The 24,802-nt window shown below is 33.7% G+C and overlaps 1 protein-coding gene across 10 annotated transcripts in view; it reads left to right on the top strand.

Annotated features, from left to right (window-relative positions):
* mtd (TLD domain-containing protein mustard) overlaps positions 1–24,802 on the top strand; it is a 916,705-nt gene that overhangs the window by 841,862 nt on the left and 50,041 nt on the right. The gene's annotated exons all lie outside the window — the stretch shown is intronic.

The raw sequence follows: 24,802 nt of genomic DNA on the forward strand, positions 1-24,802 counted from the left end.
TGGTGAGTTACAATCGATTCAAAAGTTTCAAAAAATTCACACGCATAGTTGAGACTTCTACAAAAATATTGTCTATTTTTTATAGACCCGTAGATTTAGTGTACATATCCTAAAATGCATTTCTTCCAAAAAATCGTGTATATTTTTTTGAAGATGGCTGCTGGTATTTGATCAAAGAATATATTTCTGATTTTTCAAATTTTTTCCGTAACCTGCGTCACCTTCAAAAACACGAAAAACTATTTTTAAAGGTTTTTTGGGGGATTTTCTCCATTTTATAGACATTAAAATAGATCAAATCAAGTTTTTATAGGTTATATATAATTTAAAGTAACTGAGTCCTTTAGGGCATTAAAATTGGGCGAAACACCTTTAAACTCCCAAACCAGGTTTTCTTCAAGGTTTTTTAAGGTTTTTTTGAGGGTGTTTGGGGTTTAATCATATTTTTTTAAATCAGTACAATCTTAATCAATGCGTCTCCAATTCACATTCAAAAATATATGAAAAAGAAGATTTTCAGGCCTCAAAGAAGCAAATGCAACCATCGTTTATGCGAAAAATCAGTTTTTTGCATATTCAGGGAGGCTAGAGATTTCTTGAAATATGCTAAAACGGTTTTCAAGTGCTTTTGGGTTTTTTTGGTGGAGTTTTCTACCTACATATTATATACCTGCCTATATACGCGATTAAATAGCACGTTTCAAAGTATGTTTTATCACCTTTAAACACTAAGCCGCGCAGTTCAAAGAACGTTCTAAAATAATCCATTTTGAAGCCTTAGATAAATATACATATAAAAACTTATCTGTTGCAAAAATATATTTGCAAACTATGCGTGTGAATTTTTTGAAATTTTCAAATTGATTTTAACCTAACGAGAAAAAAAATAATAGAAACCAAAAAATGACGTTTCTCGGAGAAGGCGAAGTGGAGTGGTTAGCTAAAATCGCCCTGAATCTCTTATTTTTTAAGTATATAGAACGTAAAATAAAGAAACAAATTGAATTCTGGGAGTGAGGGCAATTTGCCTATCTTAACGACGGATACCCTGTAAGTCCATAGCTTTTTGTTATTCCCTGGCTCTTCTCATGTTTCAATTTCGGGATTTCTGCAAAAGTACTTCATTTATTATTGTTTTATTGTCTGATCTTTTTTCTTTCTTGTTTGTTTTGATTATGTTGATCATATTTTTAAATTGAGTGACAAGCAAAGTAGACTAGTAGCACGGGACGTCTGCACTGGAATATCTTTTTGTCTGCACTGATGAATCTATTGAATTTCTGACACATTATTTATTTTTTTGTTGATTTCATTTATAGTATATGGGCTGCTCAAGTGAACCCTGTATTAATATTTATATTTTATCAACAGAATTGAAGCCATCTGTAGCCGCTTTTATTTTGTAGACTCAATCCATCTTCTTCGTTGATGTTTTCAAATCTACCTTCTCCTACGTTTGCATTATATTGTTAATAAATTATGTACTCGTAGTTAGTAAAAAATATAATGTGGATTAGGTGTCTTATTGGCATAAATTCCAGTTTGGCTCCCAATTTATACTGACTCCTTTTTTTGTACCATTGAAATGAAAATATACTTGAAAATGTTTTAATATCAATATATAAAAATTATTCCTTCTACTAAATTTATATAAAACCCTGAAACAGGACGTTTCGTCACCCAGCGTATAAGATTCGAATAAAAATAACGTATTTGTGTAAAAGTTCCGAACAAATATCAACGTCTCGCTTATTGATCAACCTTCAAGCCGGACAAAACGATTCGATGAACCCTAAGAATATAATCCCGTATCCTTCAAAACTTCCAAAATTTTTACACTCGAATTAATCAAATTTAACCTAATTGGCTTTCTTCCAGCCGTCAAGTACAAACTTAAGTAGCTAAGCCGGTGAATAAACATTGTGCTTATTTTATACAGTCGATACAAAACCTTCTTGTTACTGGAATTAAATTGAATTTGTCAAAAGACAAAACAAAAATAATGGAACATTGGATCAAATACAAAAGTAATCTAAAATAAGAATGTTAGTGTTGATATTTATGTCGTTGGAATCTTAATCAAAATATTTTTGATCTTTTATTAGTTGCAGAAAAGTTTAATGAATATTAATATAAATTCGGTAAGTGGTACAAGGCTGTAACAAAATACAAATAGATTATTTATTCATCAAAAGACGAATAATATTAAAATAACATGCGTCTACAAAGCGTATAGGAGAATGAAATTTGAAATCTTTTACCGACTTAAAGACTGATCGGCACAACTAATAGGGCCTACATTGAACTCACTGGTTGACGCATTGCTTGTTTCCCAACTTCCCCAATTTATTACAATGTCAATAATAACATACGCACACAAGAAGAAATAATACCGGAAATACAGTATTGGTGAAGCACTTAAGAAATATGGCAGGGAGAACAAAATGGATATAATGAAAACATAAAAACAAGAAAAAAAATTAACCAAAACCCATAATAAAAAATAAATTATTAAAAGTGAAATGAATGACAAACGATATTAAAAAATTTAGGTAAAAAGAAATAAGAATAAGACTTACAAACAATCAATAATTTATCCTGCATCGAGACCTGTTTCGCATACTACAATTTTCTATGCATCTTCAGGTCTACGATATACTTCAAATTAAATGCTGAAATTATAATAACCAGCATTAGGGAGCTGTATGGTACAAAATATATAACAATTATGCCAATAGTATATATTCGTGCAGTTATAATAGTGAATCATTTTAATAAAATAAATAATTAATTATTTTATTTACATTCTGCTACAAGGAATCTTATTAAATGTCTGAGAAAACATATTTAAAGCTCCATTATGGTCAGGTAATAATACCTGAAATATTTAATGAAAAAACGTACCATTGCCCAAAAAACCAAGAGCAAAAGTTTGTGAAGATTATAGGACCATAAGCCTAATGAGCCATCTGCTGAAACTGTTTTTAAAAGTCATCCACAAAAGAATTTACCGGAAATGCGAGGAACAAATTGCGCCCAATCAGTTTGGATTTGTGAACGCCGTTGGTATGAGGGAAGCTTTATTTAGCGTACAGGTTTTGTTTCAGAAATGTAGAGATGTCAGCTAATGTTTTTGCATACTTGATTGACTACAAGAATGCTTTCGATAGAGTCAGGCATGAACAAATTATGGAAGTGCTAAAGAGGACAGGGATTGACGGAAAATACTTAAAAATAATAGCTAACCTGTATTGGAATCAATCGGCGGTGATCCCGATAGATGGAGAATATACAGATCAGGTCAAAATCTTAAGGAGAGTGAGACAGGGGTGCATAATTTCACCACTGATATTCAATCTGTACTCGGAGCACATTTTTGAAGAGGCTCTTTGCAGATGATACAATAGTGTTTTCCAATACCATAGAAGGGCTGCAAATCATATGAACTGGATATAAACACCAGCAAAACCAAGCTAATGATCATCAGCAAGGAAAACATAACTGGAGCAAATCTGTATGTGAACCAAATGAGAATTGAACGTGTCTCACAATACAACTACTTGGGAACTATGATCAATGAGTCGTGGGACAATACCCAAGAGATTAAATTGTCGCATCGGAAAGGTAAAAAGTGCATTCTTGACTATGAGTTCTGTGTTCAAGAGCCATGACCTAACCCTAGAAACAAAAATAAGGCTCCTTAAATGTCACGTGTACTCAGTGCTTGTGTACGGAGTAGAAACGTGGACGTTAAAGGCGAAAACTCTATCAAAACTTCAGGCTTTTGAGCTATGGTTATACAGAAGGATCCTGAAGATACCATGGGCAGACAAAGTCACCAATGAAGGAGTACTGCGGAGGATGAATACAACCGCGGATTTGGTCAATATCGTGAAGGGCTGTAAGCTGCAGTACTTGGGACATATAATGAGCAATCACGGTAGATATGAGCTACTTCAATGCATTTTGCAAGGTAAAATTGAAGGAAAAAGTGCCCCAGGACGAAGAAAAATATCCAGTCTTGCTAACCTGGGAGCATGGTATAGAACGACCTCAACACAGCTATTTCGTATAGCAACCAACGAAGTCATCATAGCCAGAATGATCGCCAACGTTCGGAACGGACAGGCACCCTAAGAAGAAGATGGTCAGCTAGAAACTAGTGATCATCGGCTTTCTTGAGGGGAAGAGTAATATTAACAACAGGAAGAAAAGAGAATTATTGATGTAATTGTTTGTTGAAAAATAAATGTGATGTATTTTTAAACGTATGTTATTTATTTAAATTATTAATTTAGAACACACAGCACTCTGATTGGGTATAATAAGAGGAATGCTTTGTTGTTAACTTGGATGTGCAAATGATAACAAGGTATAAAGCGAATAAAAATCAAAATTCATGAATTTGACAGAAAAAAAATTGGAAAAATTATGAAGAAGGGATGAGTAGCCCAATACAATATCTGAAAAGATACAAGAATATGAGAAGTATGATTTATTTTCAAGCCTTAAACTTTCATCACTTTTATAAGATATTTCTGTACTTCAAGTTATGTTTTGATGTGGATCTTTGTTATAAAATGTTGGTGAAACTGTTTAGGTTCGGTAAGATTTTTTCTTGTTGCTGTGCCATCCATCCTGTAATAATTAGATAAACAAACATTTCTTCATAACAATGAACTATGTATATAAATATTAGGACTAGTGGTCGATTACGGAAATCTATTTGTGAACCTCGATTTTATTCTAAATATTAGTATGATATAAATAGTAATTTCAGATTTTACTCATTATCAAAAATAGATAAAATACATTTCACAAAAGGAAATAAATTTACTTCCAGCCGAACCATTGTGTACTCGGTGTGATTAAAACCTAGACATCGTGCTTATTGGGCGGAATATGATTTGAATATTTGAATATTAATTTGTTGTTTTTCAATTTTTAGTCATTATTTATATTACACAATACTCCAGACATTTAGTTTATTTTTATCTTCTTGTTTCATAATATTATAAGAGGATATTATTATAAACAGTTGTAATATACTATTATCATGGTTACCTTCTAAGACAAGATTTTGTTTTAAAAATTAAAATTAAATGAAATAACTCTTTTTGGATAATTCCCGGAACGAAAGTCGAAGTGACAAATAAAGTATTTACATATATTTCTGCATTTGTGAGCAATTCTCAGCTATATTTTAAAAAATCTGTCATTCTTATTTATACTGATCCTGGAGTGCCGAGATCAACGTTGATTTAATTTATCTTTTAACTTTCCATATATTTTCATTTCTTTAAGACAAATTTTTCGAAGGAGATATACTAACACAGCATACTATTACGTGCCTCCTGATTTTTTTTGTTTCCAAACACTTTTTATCTGTATCTGTTCTATGTCTTAGGTTATATATCTCTGTTGGCTTTTGGTCTATAGAACACATCAAAATTAGGAACTATACCGTATTCATTTTACAAATTCCCAATTGTCAATAGAACCACGTAAAAGCCAAACAGGGTCGTACTGATGTGTATCATATGATTTTTAAAAATATTTACTTTTGAAACTATTAGTGTAAGAATTTCTTGAAATTTAATCATTAAATCACAATTAAACTAAACTCTAAAAAATAACACGACCAGTAAATAACTTAACAATAACTATAACATAAATATAACACAATATTATTAACTTAAAAATCAACACGATACAATTTGAATTTAAACATGCTGGTAAGTGTGGATCTGTAACATGAGAATCTGTCTGGCTTAAGGCAATAAATTATATTTAATAGCCTCTTGACGAATAAGACGGCGAATATCAACAAGTGCTTATGTTGACACATGGGAATTTGCTAAACGAATGAACTTTATAGAAACAACAAAACAGGAAAGTGAAGAAAACATAGTCAAAGAAGCTAAACAAGAATCCTAGAAAACATTTTAAGTGAAATTAGAATGAAACAACAAAGTCACTCAAAATGTGTTTCTTTAAGTATTCCAAAATTTAAGAATTGGGAAAAAGGCAAGATAGGAAGAATATTTTCAAACTTTATCCGATAGTGGAAACAATAATTAGGAAAGTATAAATTATGAGATAAAAGATGAATTGGAAGATAGATAAGACCGTATTCTTCTTCTTGTTGTAGTTTCTCTCCGTTTCGGATGTTGGCGAACATCATGGCAATATATACTTTACTGATCTGAAAATATTTGTGGTTCTTGTGTTAAACCACGTACGTATATTCTGCAGCCATTAAATCCTTTGCCTTCGTGGGCCTCGTTTCCCCCCTACTTTGCCCTGTAAAATTAGTGGCAGCAATCGATACCTTTCGCTATTCTTCGTGATGTGAGCGAGGTATTCGATTTTGGTTGTTTTTATTTGGTTAACAGCTCTTTTTCTTATTGAATTCTTAGTTAAACGTCCTGATTAGTAAAGTGATTGGTATATGATAACTTCTGGACTCGGCGATAAAGCCACACTTCGAAAGCCTTAATTTTCTTGCAGGTAGCGTCCTGTGAGAGTACACGACTTAACTTCGTACAACAGTACAGGAAAGATAAGATATAACATCGTAGTAACCTGATTTTTATGGGTATTGATAAATCATGACATTTGAATAGATTAGTTATTTCTTGAAATGTAGATCTTACATGATCTCAATACACGCCAAGGTAGGTGTATGTTTTAACTCTTTTTATTCATTGACCGTTCACACTGATTCGTCCAAATTACTGTTCCATCCATAATATAGTTATATTCTTCATTTTAATTCGTTTAAGTGAATTTATCAGAGCAGAGTAGCAGAGTTGAAATAGATCATCACAGCAGTAAGAAATATAAAATAGAAATATAAAAGAGAAATAGTCTGTATTATGCAGGGAATCAACCCTTCATCAATAAAAGGAAATATCTCAAGAGACATATGCTCATTGACTATGCCCATGCTCTTTGTGTCAAATGTCCGTTTTAAGACAATAGACAGACCTCCACGATGTCTTCTGCACGCAGAAATACGTCTGGGCATTGAAGTATATCATCCCAGGCTACTTATACCTCCTGACAAATTGCCGCTAGAATCTATGGAGGATAAGTTAAACTGAATATTATTTTTCCCATAAAGTCCCAGACCTTGAGTAAAAGATCGAGAAATATAGGGAGCCACGACAACAAATCGACTTGATTGTTTTCAAAATGGGCCAAAGTCAATTCCAGTTTCCAGACGTTGTCCCAAAACTGGAAATTGTGTAGCCTTGTTTCACTCCCAAGTTTCAGTCGTTTCTGCTACTGTTGATACTTAGCACTATACTCTGGCTTCGTAAAATGTGAAGGGTAACCATTGATATTCATTATTTTCCAGATCTTGTCTCAGGCAAAAGCTATAATTTCTAGCTAATTTAAAGGGGAAATTATCTATGTTTTATATTTCTATGAGTCGCTTAATTATGAATATATTCAGATCTATTCTGTAACTTTTAACAAATCGAATAGAAATGACCAAGTCGAATCGTAATTACCTGAAATCGGAATGTTGGATATCTATCGCGTCGTTTTTGTGTTTGGATTGGCATTCTGTAACTCACATCGTAATCGGTGTAAATCGAAAACGCCAACTTCTACTTGACGCGCTCAGAAGTTGGTGGCAACCCCGCACTAAAAAGAGAAATAAGTGTTCTGTGATGTTATGTTACTGGAAAGGCTAGTGCGCGCGAAAAATTCATCAAAAAAGAAGATTATATTTCAAGCTTGTCGTCAAGTAGTTTTGATTTGTTTTGGTTAAATTTAAAAAGTTCGTTACAAGAATACAAAATGGCAAGCGGAACACCAAAGAAAAAGACATCTGCTGAGCAGTTAAATTATTTAGTAAACTTTATCTAAATAAATAACACCACAGACTAAAAAATGTCAGACTAAAAAAGTCAACAAATAAATGTCAAAACAAACGTCAAGACCAATTTCGATGTCTAAACTTGATCTCGACAGAGCTTGTCTAGTCGAAATCAATTTCTACACAACACTCCGATAGTAGAGGTCGAGATGAGTTACAGAATACCGATTCCTACAATTCCGATCCGACTTGCTGACCTCTATTCGATTTGACTCATTTCTATTCGATTTGTAGTTACAGAATAGGGCTGATTATGTAATTACTGCTTAAGCGACCATTTTTTTTTTTTCAAATATTTCCTTTAGAACTCTCAATGGGTTTTGTAGGATTTTTTCGTCAAGTCTGGGATTTCGTATCGCTGTCAGCACTTATTCAAAAGTTAAGAATTAAGTGACAGTGTATGTATATATATTTAACTGTTGAAAAAATGCAGGGGAAGACACCTATTGAAAGACCAAGTAAGCGATGGGAGGATGATGGAGATGAGGACGCCAGAAATTTCCTTTGCAGTCCATCGTGGAGGAGAACGGCTACAGACTGTAATGGGTGGAGAGGTGTGATTAGGGAATCCAAGGCTCGAATTGGACTGTAGAGCCATAGGATGGATAGATGGACTTCGATTATCTATCCCTTCAGCTCGTCTATTTTTCTTATCGTGTAATTCAGTGTGATTTGTAATGCATTCATTATTATTTCATCGACTTCTGTAATTTCACTATTGTTGTCTAAATCTGTGTAATTATTTGTGCCTGGCTATTTTCTACTATTTATCTATTTTTTTAGCCTTATTCTACCCACTCGTGGATATATTCTTTCCCTTGTATCCGTTATCGGTCTCCAACTAGAGCTCTTCGACTATATATCGGCTATATGGCTATATGAAATGAATCGTACATCGTAAATCAGTCGAAAAAAACATAAAGCTCATAATAAATCTAAGATTCTTCCGAGGCGACCGACGCGACGCGAAGACAAAATAACTCAACTTATATTCAGACTTAAATAATTTTTTTTTCGAAAATAGCAGCAAACAACAACAACAAATATTTCATTGAGTATATTTATCAACATTCCATTTGGAAATTTATTATTAGCATTCCAATAGATGCAAAAAACCAGGAAGCGTTTAATTTAAGATGACAAACAGTTCTGATGCCAAAGCCGAATTCATTAATCTATTTTTAGATGAAATTTACATCAGGCAGGTGTGGGCTTCTCTGGTCAATCTCATCAGATCACTATTTCTCAATTTTAACAAATTTCGCTATAAATACATCGTGATTTGAGAGTTTGAGTAAAGTGGCTGATTCTTTTCGTCCGAGAAATTCCACCGCTACATAGAAGGAAGTATCTGGTCTATCTTTATATTTATGTCCGACGCCAATAGTCACATCCGTTCTTCCGAAAATCAGTCGTATCAATTTTTATATAAAAATATCGATAAATTTTTCCTTGAATTTCGTAGAAAAATATTTTTTTATTATTGTAAGTATTCTATAAAAAATTTAAAAAGGTGCATCCTAGTAAAATGATAAATAAGAAAAAAATATCGCGACATAATTTAAAATTGTATTTATGAAATGAAACTTTAAAAACGGAAACTGCAAAGTATGTTTAATATCCACAAAAGAGATTATAAGAAATCACAGGAAATTGTAAATATTCAAAATACACTAAACTAGTAAACCAAAACAATCAGACAGTCTTGAATACAGTATGGACAAACTATGTTTTTTATTGTTAACGTCAAAAATCCTCCCGTCAGTAGTCAACATCAAACAGAAACGGTGCTAAATATAATGATTTCAGAAGTAGAGAAAACTCTGAAGATATTAAAAAATGGCTAGCAGCTGGACTACAAACTGAAGCCCTACTATTTATCACCACGTATAATAGTGGATTAATAGTAGCCAATCAAGACTGGAGCGAATCTACATTTGTCCCCAGTTTTACAGGTTTAAAAAGATGTGATGAGTTTCGATCAATTTGACCAATCAACTGAATGGGTCAGCTATTAAGTTTGTTTTTGAACGTTGTGCATAATCGAGTACGCAAAAAATGCGAGCATAACTTAGACAAATTCAGACACGTTGTTGAGAACGAGTGGAAGCTAGCCTTGTTCGCGCTATCGATGGTATGTTAGGTTCCATATGAGTGGGTGCTTAACTACCCTCTCGCTCGACCTAAGAGGTCTATTATGCTATTAATCCTTAGGTTAAAGTTGTCCTGTCAGCCCAGATTTTTAACACAGCCTATTACGGCCTTTAGTGATACGTCTACACCCAAATCAGAGACATGTGTAAAGTACAGTATATTGTCAGATTGGGACGCCAACGAAGACGAGAATAGAACCAACACATTAACAGAATAGGAAGAGAGAGACTTGCCTGAATAGTAAGAGATGGAAAACCAGAAGGTAAAAGTTCACAAGGCAGTCGCAACATCGCAAATACTGCTAAATCAGACCGGAAACAACAGGTCTTAAATCCAAAAATACGAAGAAGAAGAAGTGATACTTCTACGAAATCGTAGGGCTTAAGGTAATAATGCTCAAATGTATTGAGCCGTATCCTATCCAACTCAGAGCAGTTGTACAGAACGTGTCTGTACGTGGCTGTCTCGTCTTCAGCCTGGTGAAATGTTTCATTCGCACTTTCTGTCACTCCGATTTTAGTCATGTGCCTCTTGAGGCAACAGTGTCCTCTTAGATGATCTACGATAATTCGCACATATTTCCTATTCACAGCTAGTAGATCTTTGGATCTCTTTTTCGAAGATTCATGTATAAAAGCCTTTGAATGTTTGAGACCCATTTGTTCGTACTAGTGGTTACGTTTAATAAGTTCTACCCAGTCCGATGTCGTTTTTGGCTTTGCTTCTTGCTATGGTAATGAAAGTTTCTGGGCCTATGAATGTTTCTTTTGCCCCTCCCCTGACAAGTACGTCGGCACTTTTTTTCCCTTTTTTTTTCTTCCCCATTAAACGGCTTCTCGAAATTATAGTAAGGTTGAGTTGCATCTTGTAACCATTTATAATTCTGGATGATTTTTTATTATCTCGCCAGATTTGATGCCGTATTCTGTTATGATTAAGTATGCTTGTCATTGAAGCTTATTCAGCTTCACTTTGGTGATCTTTTGTTGGTATTTAGACCACCATAGGTATAGCCAGTACATGTGTTTGGGTTTCGCACTCCATAATTTCCCAGATTTCCTTCGATATGTCCAAAAGGAATGCTTTGCTTTGTTGGTTATTCTTATCAAATCTGTTGCACCATCTAGTAAGGATATTTAATGTTTTTTGGAGTGTGTTGGATAGAACATTCTTCTTTATGTGCCGTCTTCTACCGAAGGTTGGCGACCATCAAACGATAAGTTTCTCTGTTTTGTGCCGCATGTATTATGTTCGCGGCTTCTGGTATTTGAAACCATTCTCTCAAATTTCTCAGCCAGGATTTCTTCTTTCTACCCAAACCTCTTCTACCTTCAATCTTGCCTTCCACGATAAGCTGTAGCAGACTGTACTTATCATTACGGAACACATGGCCCAGGTATGACGCTTTCCTCCTTTTAACAGTTGTTAACAATTCCATCTCTTTACCCATTCGTCTTAATACCTCTGTGTTGGTCACTCTGTCTGTCCAAGGTATTCTCAGTATGCGTCGATACAGCCACATTTCTAGAGCCGCTAACTTCTTTATAGTTGCTGCTGTTAACGTCCACCCTTCAACTCCGTAAAGTAGCGTAGAGAGTACGTAGCATTTCGTGGCGCGCCATCGGAGGTTAACGCTTAGGTGGCGGTTGCTTAAGAGCTTTCTCATTTTGATGAATTTGGATCTTGCTATTTCAATTCGGATCTTTAGATAGAACATTACCATATTATTAACTCTTACCATAATTACTAGACTGAGTGACTGATTGTCTGAACTCCTTCGTCCAATGCTGTTTCTGTTGATTTTCCTTCTTGATAGGCATACTGGTTGCCATTGGAAGAATGTATCTATCAATAATTGTTTCTATTGCCTTTAACAGAAATTATGAAAGACTGATCGGCCTGTAGGATTTAGATAGGGCGTTGTATTGTCGTCCTATTTTGTGTATGTTCAACACTCTTACAGTTGTCCAAGTCTTTGCTATATAACCTAGTATATGCTAGATCTAAAGAACTTTGTTAGGATGGGCAATAAGATGTCCAATCTTTTTTGTAATCGGGCAGGAAACATTCCATGGATCTTGCTTTCGATCTTACTGTAAAATTGTCGAAACCAGTGAGAAGATAGATTATACGTTTCATAGATTATGCCAAAACATTTGACACAGTCAACTATAGTATGATGTTGGATATTCTAAAAAGAAAAGGTTTAGATTCTCAAGATCTAAGAATGATGCAGTATCTCTCCTAACATCAGTTACCATAATAAAGTCTGAAAAAATCCAAACACAAAAGCTGTATCAATAAAACGTTTAGATTAGACATGGCTGTGCGCTGCGCCCTATACTTTTTAGCATGTACATCTAAGATTATGTTTTAGAACGTTCAGAAGATGGCATAAAGTAAATGAAACCTTGATGAATAATTTGAGATATGTAACAATAAAACACTAAAAACTTTGTTTTCAAAGCTTCCTTCTCCTTCTTATAGTGCCGTGCACCTATAGTGCGTTGGTGAATTATCTTAAGGCCAGATGTCTGTCTTTTGCGGCATGCAAAAGGTCTCCAGTGTTATTTATGCCTGTCCAGTTCTTTATGTTTCGTAGCCACGGCATTTGTTTGCGGCCTACTCCTCTCTTGCCTTCAATCTTTCTCAGAATATGGCCGTGGTATTCAATTTTTCGTACCTTGATCAAATTGAGTAGTTCTCTCTTAGTATTTGCCTTTCTTAAGACTTCCTCGTTTCTCACCTTATCTGTCCATGGTATGCGGGACATTCTTCGCAACGTCCACATTTCGAAGGCCTCCAACTTATTAATGGAAAGTACTCTTAACGTCCATATTTCCATACCGTATAACAATATGGACCATACATAGCATTTAACCATCCTGTAGCGGCGATTGAAGGAAAGATTACGGTTACATAGTAGCGGTTTAAATTTGATAAAAGCTTGTCTTGCGTTTTCGGTACGGCATTTTATTTCTTGTTGAGGATCCCATTGGTCACTCATCATCATTCCCAAGTATTTAAATGTTTTCACTTGATCGATTGGAGCATTATCTACTTGCAGTTGTATTCTTAAAAGGGCGTTTTTTCTTATTGCCATGCATTTAGTTTTTCCAGCATTTATCTTCAAGCCATATATTTTTCCTACGGTGTTTATTTTATTTAACATCAACTGCATATCATGTTAGTTGTCTGTTATTATCGCGGTGTCGTCGGCGTAACGAATGTTATTTATCGGGAACCCGTTTACCTTTATTCCACACTTAAACCTTCCAGTACCTCTGCAAAAATGTTCTTCACAAGGAGATTGAAGAGCACAGGAGACAAAATACACCCCAGTCGCACCCCTCTTAAAATTTCAAATTCTTCTGTGTTATTTGATTTGTTCAGTCTCACTCGTGCTTTTTGATTCCAATAGAGGTTCTGGATAACTCTTATATATTTCTCGTCAATGTTATATATGGCAGTGTTATATATGGCATTGAAAATTGTTACCAGCGTTGATGTTATCAAAACTTCCACAAAATTTATTATTAAATCTTATCAGTACAGCTGTTTTGGCAGAGTGCCTTTCTCAAGTGATCTATTTTTGGTATGCGTTCATATGCGTATGGTAGATCACTGGAGAAGGGCCCTCTGCCGAAATAGCTGTAGTGATAAGACTTTATAATAAATTTTGTGTAAGTTTTGAAAACAAAGTTTTCAGTGTTTTACGGTTACATAAAATGAATTTCCATCAAGTAACGGTCGAATCCATCACTAATTTAAGATATGCTGATGACACAGTTATAGTTGCAAACAGTTTTCACAAGATATCCGAATATATATTGGGATTAAGAATTAGCACCGCTAAACAAAGGAATTAATAATAAACTGGAATCCAAATCAACCAGTAGATAGTAGGTACATAAATTTATATGGAATAAACATAACCAAAGTTGAAATACGTGGACAGTTTTATCGATAAGTATCTGAATCCTAAATTAAAAATCAGAGATAGGATTGAAATATTTAGAGCAACCTTCTTATAAAAGCGAAGCCTTCTAAGCGATAGAGAGTTAGGCTTGGGCTCCAAAGACTTTCTGAGGAAGACAGAAGAGAATAATGTGTCAAAATGGTCGTCGATCGTTTATAGGAGAAATCACTGGAAGAAGACAACGATAACATCCTGGAGTTTTTAATAAGGCACTTATCTGGAATAGTTTTTAAAAGGATCTAATAGTTCTTCCAAACTACTACATTTGTTCCACACAGCACATTTAAGAACTTTACTTCGTCGTTTTGATTTTTCAGCTGCATTTAATGAAGACACAATTGTAGTTTAGCTACTACCGCCCCGGCAGTTAGGAAACAAATTAATATGAGGTAATATCCTTGCTCAATTTCCATCTTGAACCTTGCCATATTTATTTTGGTCCTTATTGATTCGAAAAGTTTATGAAAACAGTTGGGAAACCCAGAACGAACAGTTGAATCATGAAAAATTGCGAGATATGAACCTTAACATAATTCAAAGGAAGAGTGAAGTACTGACCAAATTGCGTTTAGTTAAGTGCCATGCTACGCTATCAGTTTTGTCGATTAGTTTTTGCATTATCAGAAAGTCTAACCATTAATGTTTAAATTTCGTTAATTCGCTTATTAAGTCTGTTAATTTTTTCTAAAAACGTAAGTCCTATACCTTAGATTGGATGTTAAGACCATCTGTGAGTCTGCTCAAGAGGTCGTATGAAATATGAACGTCAGCGTTAAAATTAAGGGCTTTTGGTCCCTAATTAGGGTCAAAATGCTTTATTTTCTTAAAAAGGCAATATCATAAACTCGCGCTCATTAAAAAACTAATATAATAAACAGAAGTATACCCTGTTATAAGAAAATAAAAACGAAGGATATTCTCACCCTTGTTAAATTAAATTTAATTACTTGTTTTCTAATATATGAATGTTTACTACTTCTTATTATCATTATCGTTTCCCCCTATTGAAACAATTAATTACCATCAAGTTCATATTTCCCAAGACTTCAAATAGAATTTGCTAACATAAATATTCTGAAACCTTGTTAAACAAACTGTATATATTTAGCAATCAACATATTTTTATTTGTTTTTCAAGGTACAATACCAAAATATTTTTACAGTTGTTTGTGTTATAAATCTACTTAAAAACAAGAAATTTCAGCAGGAAATTTGATCCTATTTTAAATTTGGTAAACAGGAAAATATAATTGTTTTAGCATTCTGAAGCTAATTTCTTTCATTTGCTTTAAAATTATAACAACAATAAAAAATTTGAATATTTTCATTAGGTACTTATGCAAAATTCTTGAGCTGCACTATCATCAGTATAAAGTGGTAAAGCTTTAATCCTCAAAAAACGAAGTCAATAATAATTAAGTTGTTCGATATAAAATCTATAAAATCGATACAAAAACCTCCCCTTTCATGCCAAACTTATCTTCCTCTTAAAATCGCTGTCAAAACTATCGAATTTGATATGGAACTAATTGAGCCCATTAAAATAAACGCTTCCAAATTTTGAAAATTTATTTAGAAAATCATATAATCATTTTATGGTTGACGTAATTGTCCATCAGACATATTAATTCGATTAATGATGGAACGTTTTCAAGTCTTTCCTTAAAACTTCAAGTCTTTCACGATAGGTAAGACACTACGAGTGTTTTTATCTTCTTCGACAACCACTTTTCGACTGTGTTCTCGATGTTGTGTTTTTATGTGACTTGGGGGAAGAAAAGGGGCTACTGTGACGTTAACAGATGCACTTTCTCCGTCTCTTATACTGATATTGTTTAAGTTTTTCTGAAACTTATTCCAGCTTCCAGCTTAGAATTCTAAAACCGCTTTAGAATTTAGTTATGTTGTGGGACGAGAAAAAAAGAGAAAAAATAAAACTTACCGATTTGCCGCATGGTTTACAAAATGCTCCATCTTGTTCTAGAGAAAGTTCCGAATAAGGTGCGATCCATAGCCTTAATTTAGATGTCATCTTTTCACACAAATGTCTAAAACGTTTTAAAACTTCTTCTTTGCTTTTCAGTATACGCAACAAAACTAAACTAGGATATAGCAATTTGTGACTAAACTCTGATACAGCAACCGACTGTACAACTGATAATAAACTAATAAAGCTTAGGGATTTCCAAATAGTTAACCCTCAAGTCTAGATCAGGTACATTTTCCTAGAAATCTGTTATATAAACAAACCATTGATATTTTATTATTGACCCAAAATTTTATTATAGAATGGTTTAGTAATAGAATAATATCATGGGTAGTAACATGAAATTTAAAAAAAAGGCACAAATAGGCGGAATTTACGAAAAAAGGCAAAAAGTGCAAAAAACAATTATAATAGGCAAAAAAGGCATTTTGCCTATAATCCGAGCTTTACTCATTAGTAAAAACCATTTTTGTTGAATTTAAATTATTGCATATGAATGCCACAAAGTAAAAACTAAAAGAGAAACGAACTGACAAGAATTTGACAATGAAAAACTTAGGTTATGGTTCTGTTGACAGTTCAAAGCCTACTTGTGCAAAAAATATTGATTTAACTTTTATGACGAAAAAACGAAAAATTTTCAAATCGATTTTTCTCGAAAACGGTACATTCTACCGACTCAAAATAAGAGTACTCTTTAGTACTAGAATACTTGAAAATCTAATAATCTAGTATCACGAATGCTTAAAAGTTATGGACAAAAAAGTTATGCGTTAAAATACTCATTGACCTACCCAAAACGGGCGTCTATGAACGGTACTAGGAATTCGCAATTAATGGAATCGATTCAACTCTGGAGGATAAATAATCATACCAGTTTTCATTTTTCTAAATAGAAGCGTTCTGGGGGTATTAAAACAAAACTACTTACAAGGCGCCATCTTTAAAGAGCTCTAGCTCCCTTAGGAAGCATTTTCGGACTAGGTGAATTAGGTTAACACGTAAAGTGCCATGAAGGACAAACACATGCTGTCCGACAGGTCAATTCACACTTCTAGCCGCGTCTCACTGCGTTTGTTAGACAGATTCGTTTAAGATATATGTAAGCGGTGAGAGAATGTATTGGACAATATGGACCATTAATTGGTTTGGGTGTCAGAGAATTTTACGCTAGGTTTGGAGAAGGATTTTCTACAATTAAAAAATTAAATATTTTAGCATTTCAGAAATCTTTATTTTGAGGTAGATGCATATTTTTTAAAATAAAAAGGTAAACAATAAGATTTCGAACACTTATTGCAATACAGTTTTGTTTTCGGGGTTTTGTTTTTGGCAACTGTTCTTCCCGATTTTATTGCGAGTTCCAGCACACGGAACAGGATCGCCTTGTTTCCGTTTCTATAAGCTCGTGTTGATCTGTTTGGCTCGAATCGTCGACAGTCGGACAGGTATCAAGTTTTGTAAGTCCTATAACGTACATATATACTTATAATAATATCATTTTTTTTAAATACACATTTTACCATTTATGACTTCATCACGAAATTCTGTGATGGTCATTTTGTTATTGGTTACTTTTGATGTAATAAATAGGAATTCACAATAGCAGCTCTAATAACAAGCTCGATTACCAACTTCCTATACCATTTAACTCCTCTAAGTAGAGATGAATTATATGATTTCATCTAGTCTAAAAACAATTTTACAGTAACAAAATAAAACTTGATAGACTTGTAAGACTAGTATTGCTTTCTTCTGCAATAACTTCTCCACGTTTTAATTTGGCTCGCAAAACAGTTTTTGGGTTTAATTTTCTGTTGCTACGAAGAGTTCCAATTATATTGGTATTATTCTCTAGCAATTTATTTGCCAATTCTACTGATGTGTAATAATTGTCTACTACAATGGTTCTTCCGCTGTTTAGCAAGTCTCTGGTTAAGTTCAGAACGACCTGAGATGGAACAGAATGCTCTTCTGAAACTTTTTTTTCTCTTCCACAGTACACCTGTAGGTCATATAAATAACCCCCCTCCAAACACAGTTTAAAAAGTTCAATTCCAAATTTAAATCGTTTATTCGAGATATATTGCTTAAACTTTAGCTTTCCTTTGAAAGGAACAAGTGTCTCATCTATAACAATATATTCACCAGGTACTATGGAAGCTTGAAAAGTTTCCTGTAACTTTGATAGTAAGTGACCGATTTTATGTAACCTGTCGTCCATATTAGCTTGTTCGTTGTTCATAAAATGCCACATTTTTAATAAAACTTGAAAGCGGTTTCTAGACAAAACATGTTTTAGTGAATTTTGATACAAACTTTTTTTTGACCAGTAGGCAGAAAGGGAAGGAAGCTGAACTAATCTCATCCACATAAGGCATCCTAGAAATGCTTCCATTTCATTTTCTGTGGTGTTTTTCCAAGTTTGAACTCGGGAGTGTTTAGTGGTATTTTTAGCTTTTTGTTGATGTGCATAGATATTGGTTTCCCGAACAAATAATTGAATAATTTCATCTGTTATCATCATTTTGTAAAAAAATTTAAAAAATAAAAAAAAAGAATCATTTATAGTAACAGGAATATTTTTCAAAAAATTTCCTGTTACCTGGCCTCATTCAAAATTTATTATTGGCGAGGGTTCAGATTCATCATCAATATAGTCCATATGTGCTATTACTGACTCAATTATGTGGTCTATATTAGTGGATGCCGTATTTATGCAACTAGACGTTGATGGTTGGGGGTCTTGATTATTACTTTGTATCTCTGATTTTGGAGAAACGTTAACTTGTTGGTCAAATTTTATAACTTTTGTTACCCGCTGACATTTTTTATCAAAACTAGGCAATCTTGTTCTTTTTTTGGCGTCACGGGATCATCAGAATCAGAACTTTCGCTATATGAGTGCTCGTAGTCGCTTACATCCGGCGAAAAATTGTGTTCATCTTCAGAAAGAACTTCGTCCCACAATTTCTGCAATCTTTCATGTTCACGTTCGTATTCATCCATAATTCACAAACTAAACTCGAAACTACCAAATTCAAAAAATAAAAACTAATGAATTCACAAACTAACTCGAAAATATTCATAAACTATCACGTACTTATTTTACAACCTCGCCGGACTACAGTTTCCACGATACTACTAGTCTATACACGAAAACGCGTCAAACGCGCGTGCTTCATGTATCGGACACGCACATCCCCGACGGCCGTTCTGAAAAAAACATGTGTTATCGCCATGTGTGACAAATGCTGTCATACAAAAAAAATATTTTTTTGTTTAAATATATTTATTAGTTTATAAATAAAATAAGTTATTCATATGTTTAAAATAAATTAAAAAACTTAGCGGTCCAATATGGACAGTGTAATATGATTTCCATTGCGGCACTTTACGTGTTAAATCGCCTTAAAATTATCTGAGGAATCTCCGGTTTTCGTTTGTCAGGAAAGTTTCTGGACACCCTGTATTTAGTTTTATTCTTCAATGCTTGTGATTTGAGAAATTATGACATATTTTTAAATATACGTTTGATGTTTCCTCAGTTATGCGCTAATATTAAAAACATAATAAAATAATGAATAATATATTGAAAAGTTGTGAAATATGTGAAACAAAATATTATAATATTTTCATACAATGTGTTAAAACTAATGCATATTTTTTATTTTTCAATTTATAAGAGTAAGTATATAAAACTTTTATAGCCAATTTTTTATCTAACTCGTTATTTTGGGATACTTTAAGGCTAACGTATTGGTTATTTTTCGCCTTAGACTTTGACCAAAAAATAATATAAACATTAGGTAAGACTATTTAGGAAACGGTAAATTAATTATATTTAATGTTGAGTCAATAACATAACATTACTAACAATGACATCGTGAATTTATTTTAGGTGGAATTGTCAATGACTAAGACTGGTAATTATGTTATATTGGAAGTGTGGTGCTGCGTACCTAACCTACTAATCTCTTCTGTTACCTGATTCTTGTCCTATAATTAGATATGACTTTTATCTGAGAACTCCGAATACCTCCGTACATTTTAACACAGTAGTGGCTTCAATTAGAGTAATGCTTACAGTAAGTGCCTAAAAGTTTCTTTCACTTGTCAATTAAGAGCATAAAAAAACGATTTAATTAATGTGGTATTTTCACTATTATTTTCTACGATTTAAGAATTTAGCAATATTTTTATTCTTTATTATTTTTAACAAATCATAAAGTTTTACTTACTTAGTTGTCTTCTTTGTGTACTGTAATTTTCTTATCCAATAGTTTTCTTATTTCTGTCAATTTCAAACAGTATACGAGCTTTCTTCCGATTAATTAAATTCTGACAAAAAGTCTATAAACATGTTACAATATTTATTTTGTAATTCTAATTATATAGACATATTTTTAGTTTAGATAACATCTGAGAATTATTTTTAGCTCACATCATATTTTCGCTTTTCATATCGCATCAACATTAATTTTATCCTAAAGTATACAAATGGAACAAAATACAAGGCATGAATTATGTTAAATCCGTAGAATTTTCACTTAGCGCTGTTAGATACAATCGTTGATCCGTTTCATTTATTGGATTATGGCAGATAATGGCGTTTTCCTTGACGATTTTTGTTTATTTCTTCTGGTTTTTTAGTAATTTATGTAATTTTAATCATTGTCTGTTAATTTACACTGTTATTCAAATCCAACAAACGATTGAAAATAACAAGTCTCAAAGTTCTAAGGAAAAAATTGACAAATGGCAAAAAAGAAATAATAAAATCAAAAGATAAAGATGGCAATATCATCACCATCTCTGTATAGAGATAAAATACTAAGGGTAGTAGAAGATTTCTATACAGAATTATACAAAGGTCAACAAAACCATGATGAGTAACTAACAGAAAAGTTAGAAAATTCAGGAAAAAGATTAGTCAACCAAGGATCGGAATTGATGCATGATATATCAACAGTCGAAGTAAGGAATGCACTGAAGAAAATGAAAATGAAATAAAAAGAAATAAAGCTCCGGGAGAAGTTAATATTGTTATAAAAGCCGCAAAGATTGGAGGAGAGAGATTTTTAGAGAATATAAAGAAATTGTTCAACTTATGTCTGTACCAAAGTGAAATACCTACAAGATGGCACTTACTTATTACACAAAAAAAAACGATCCAACAGTCCTCGAGAATTACCGACCCATAAGCCTGTTAAACCACCTCTACAAGTTATTCACAAGAATAATAACAAATAGACTGGAAACGAAATTAGATTTTTACCAACCTAGGCAACAGGCATGTTTTAGAAAAAACTTTTGCACAAACGACTACCTCTACTGCATAAAAGGGATTATAGAAAATCTATCGAATACAACCGATCATTGGTCTTGGCTTTCGTAGACTTTCGCAAAGCATTCGGTACGATAGAAATTAACAGCGTAATGCGTTGTGCGTAATTAATAGTGCGTTGGACGACAGTTCCATAGATTATCGGTACTCCAAACTGATCGCGAAGATGTACAATAGGTAATGCAACCATAAACGTAACACTACACAAAGATACAAACTATAAAAATTAAAAGAGAAATCAGACAAGGAGTTATCTCTCAAACCCCTTATGGCAGTTCTGGAATATGCTTTTAAAAAATTGGAGTGGGGCCAAATGAATAAATGTCGACGGCGAAGTGCTCTCCCACCTGATAAAAGATAACTTATGTTTACTGAGTTAGATGCCGCCTGTAATGAAGTTCGTTTGAACATAAATTTTGGATAGACACAATATAGACCAAGCGAAAATCCAAAAGTCGACTGCAACGAAATAGAATTAGTCCATAAATATAAGTACTTATGTCATGAAATACAAATTGCTAGAGGCAACCAAACTGCTGAACTGCAAAGAAGAATCGCTTTAGCATGGGCCGCATATGGAGCTCTATCAGACAGCATGTTCAAGAACAACATGCCAAATTATTTGAAAAAGAAGACGTTCGACCAATGTGTGTTTCCAGTCATGACTTACGGCGCCTTAGTCCAGGCTACAGCAACCAAACTGAGAGCAGCCCAAAGAAGAATGGAACGCTCGCTACTTTGACTCTCAGAGACAGGGTTAGAAACGAAGAAATAGGAAGAATGACAGGCGTCACAGATGTCATAGAGGGCATAGCATGACTGAAATGGAACTGGGCGGATCATGTGGCCAGAATGAACGACGGCGTTAGACCCAAAAACATACAGTATGGGGACCACGAGTAGACAGAAGAAACAGAGGTAGACCACCTACACGATGGACAGACATCAAAATAAGAGATGATGATAATGATGGTGGTGATGATCCCGTTTATCTTTTTTAATCTAGTATTTTATTTATCCATCTCCTTTCTGCTCTTCTGGCATGATCATCTCTTTTTATTTTTCTAATTATTATTTCTTTTCTATATACTTGATTAAGACATATTTCAAATTTATTTTTCTTTTAATTCCTTTGTTTTATATTTTGTTCTGTGGGCACTGTCCACAGGTCTTCCATAACTCCATATTCCGGTTATACCTTAGAGTGCATTGTCCAGTGAGAAGACCTGTTACCAATTTTTTTTTTGCCCATTTCGAGAAGGCACTCATAGTCCAATCGGTAGAGACGAAGATGTCACCGAATCTCTAAAAATCATACGAACAAGATTTGCTGAGAATATCAAGGGATCTCAGAAAAGATACAAAAAAAGTTTGCCACTCCTACCCCCTAAGGCTTTCCCCTAAAATATCGCCTTGTAAGGGGGGAACCGGAAAATGTTTTAAGTAAGAAATGAACTGAACAATTGAACTGAATTGAACAACAATGTTTATTTGCACTTTTTCTGTAGAATGAACGGTTTTGTGTGAAACATCATTTGAAGCGACCGGCGATTTTGAATGACATTACGCGCGCAAAATCAATTTTTTGATTAAAATTTGTTTCAACTTGACGGTAAAAATTCTATCGACAAAAAGTAAAATGTGTTTTAAAGGTGAAGTGTGCAGCTGTCATACGCAATTTGGCATTTTGGCGCAAATGATGTCAGTTTCTATAAAGCTGTTAAATATTTAAATGTTAATCAATCAGATCAATAAAATTTATCACTTCCATTGACCGGTCACTATGGAATTTCTATTGTTCGAGCCTAATCTTCAAAATCTATAGCATGAAAATTTCGATTTTGAGTATTGGCAACAAATATGAGGCAATTGAAACAAGCCTAAAACGCTGAATTTAAACTTTCACATTACAAACGATCTAAAACGTTTACAACTGCTTCTTTTCGATTTTGAAAGTACGTTTTTCGAAACTACACATTAGCTATAAATTCCAGCTAATGCCGTCTTCGTGGAAGCATTTCCCTTGACGTAAGATCGTTTGTAATATGAAAGTTTAAATTCAGTGTTTTAGGCATATGTTAAATGCGTCATCTTTGTCGGCAAAACTCAAAATCGAAATTTCATGTTTCAATTTTTGACGATTAGTCTCTAATAATGGAATTTCCACAGCGACGGGTCAATGGAACTGATACATTTTATGGTTCTCATGAGAATCGTAAAAATGGCAAATATTGCGCAACGTTTATTTATTTAACAACTATATAGAATCTAACTGCATTTGCGACAAAATTCAAAAATTGCATACAAAAGCTGAAATCATCACATTTACAAAACATTTCGATTTTGGCCGATAAAACACTCTAATTAAAAGTATCGAATTTTTACCGTCGAGTTGATACAATTTTTATTTAAAAAATTGATTTCCCACGTGTAACTGACATTTTAAATCGCCGGTCACTTCAAGCGTTGTTTCTGAGAGAACTGTTCATTCTACAGAAAAGTGCAATTTTATTCAAAATTATCTCGGCTACATTTCTTGTTTCAAAAATGTTTTCTACGGCGTACAGATTCTTGGTAAATTGATGTTTTCCGTTTTCTCCCTTACGAGTGGAGGTTTTAGCGGGAGGTCGGGGGTAGTAGTGGCAACATTTTTTGCGTCTTGTTTAGGGTACCAAAATTGACATTCTCAACAAAATTTAGCTTGTTCGTCTCGTTTTTAGAGATCAAATCTCTGACGACTGGACTATCAGATTTAAGAAGATGGTTTTTGCTTGGCTCAGTCCGTGCCTATAAATCCGGTGGAGTAGTTTATTTAGTACTTTACTGGATTCCCTTTTTGACATTATTTGTCCATAAAGGTCTTACCTATTAATAGTAGTTTGTTTTACCAATTTGGTATCCGCTTCTGCTAATTCCCCTAATTTAAATAACAGTCCCTAAGATGAACAGTTGCTAAAACGATCTGCGAAGATAGCTCAGCTACTTTCGGATTGAACAAAGCAACGTGGAGTGCCATGCATGTTTCTCCTTAGAAAGAAGCCAATATACCCTCTGAACTGATGTCTTTAGACTACTAAAACTATCCTCTTCTGTGATTCCAGACACTGCGAATTATCTTAACTGGTCATTTTTGGAGTATCTAAAAATTGTTCTGATGTGGTAAATTTATATCATTGTTGCCTTTGTCTATTAGCAGTTGTCTAGAGTAGTAACAGAGATTAGTTTTGTTATTGACTTAGGTGATGTTGGCGTTCTTCTTGCTCCTTGATTTTGATTATCTCGATTGTGTAACTCAGGATCGAGTTGAATTTTTCCTTTTTTGTTACCATATTCTGGATGCCTAATTGGTTCTCTTTCTCATGTCGTTGTTTTGTTCATTATTCCTTCATGAATTGGTACGCACATCAAGTTATGTGCTAATTTCTTATGTTTGCAGACGCAAAC

The sequence above is a fragment of the Diabrotica undecimpunctata genome, chromosome 8 (genome assembly GCF_040954645.1).
Source record: "Diabrotica undecimpunctata isolate CICGRU chromosome 8, icDiaUnde3, whole genome shotgun sequence".
Classification (NCBI taxonomy): Eukaryota; Metazoa; Arthropoda; class Insecta; order Coleoptera; family Chrysomelidae; genus Diabrotica; species Diabrotica undecimpunctata.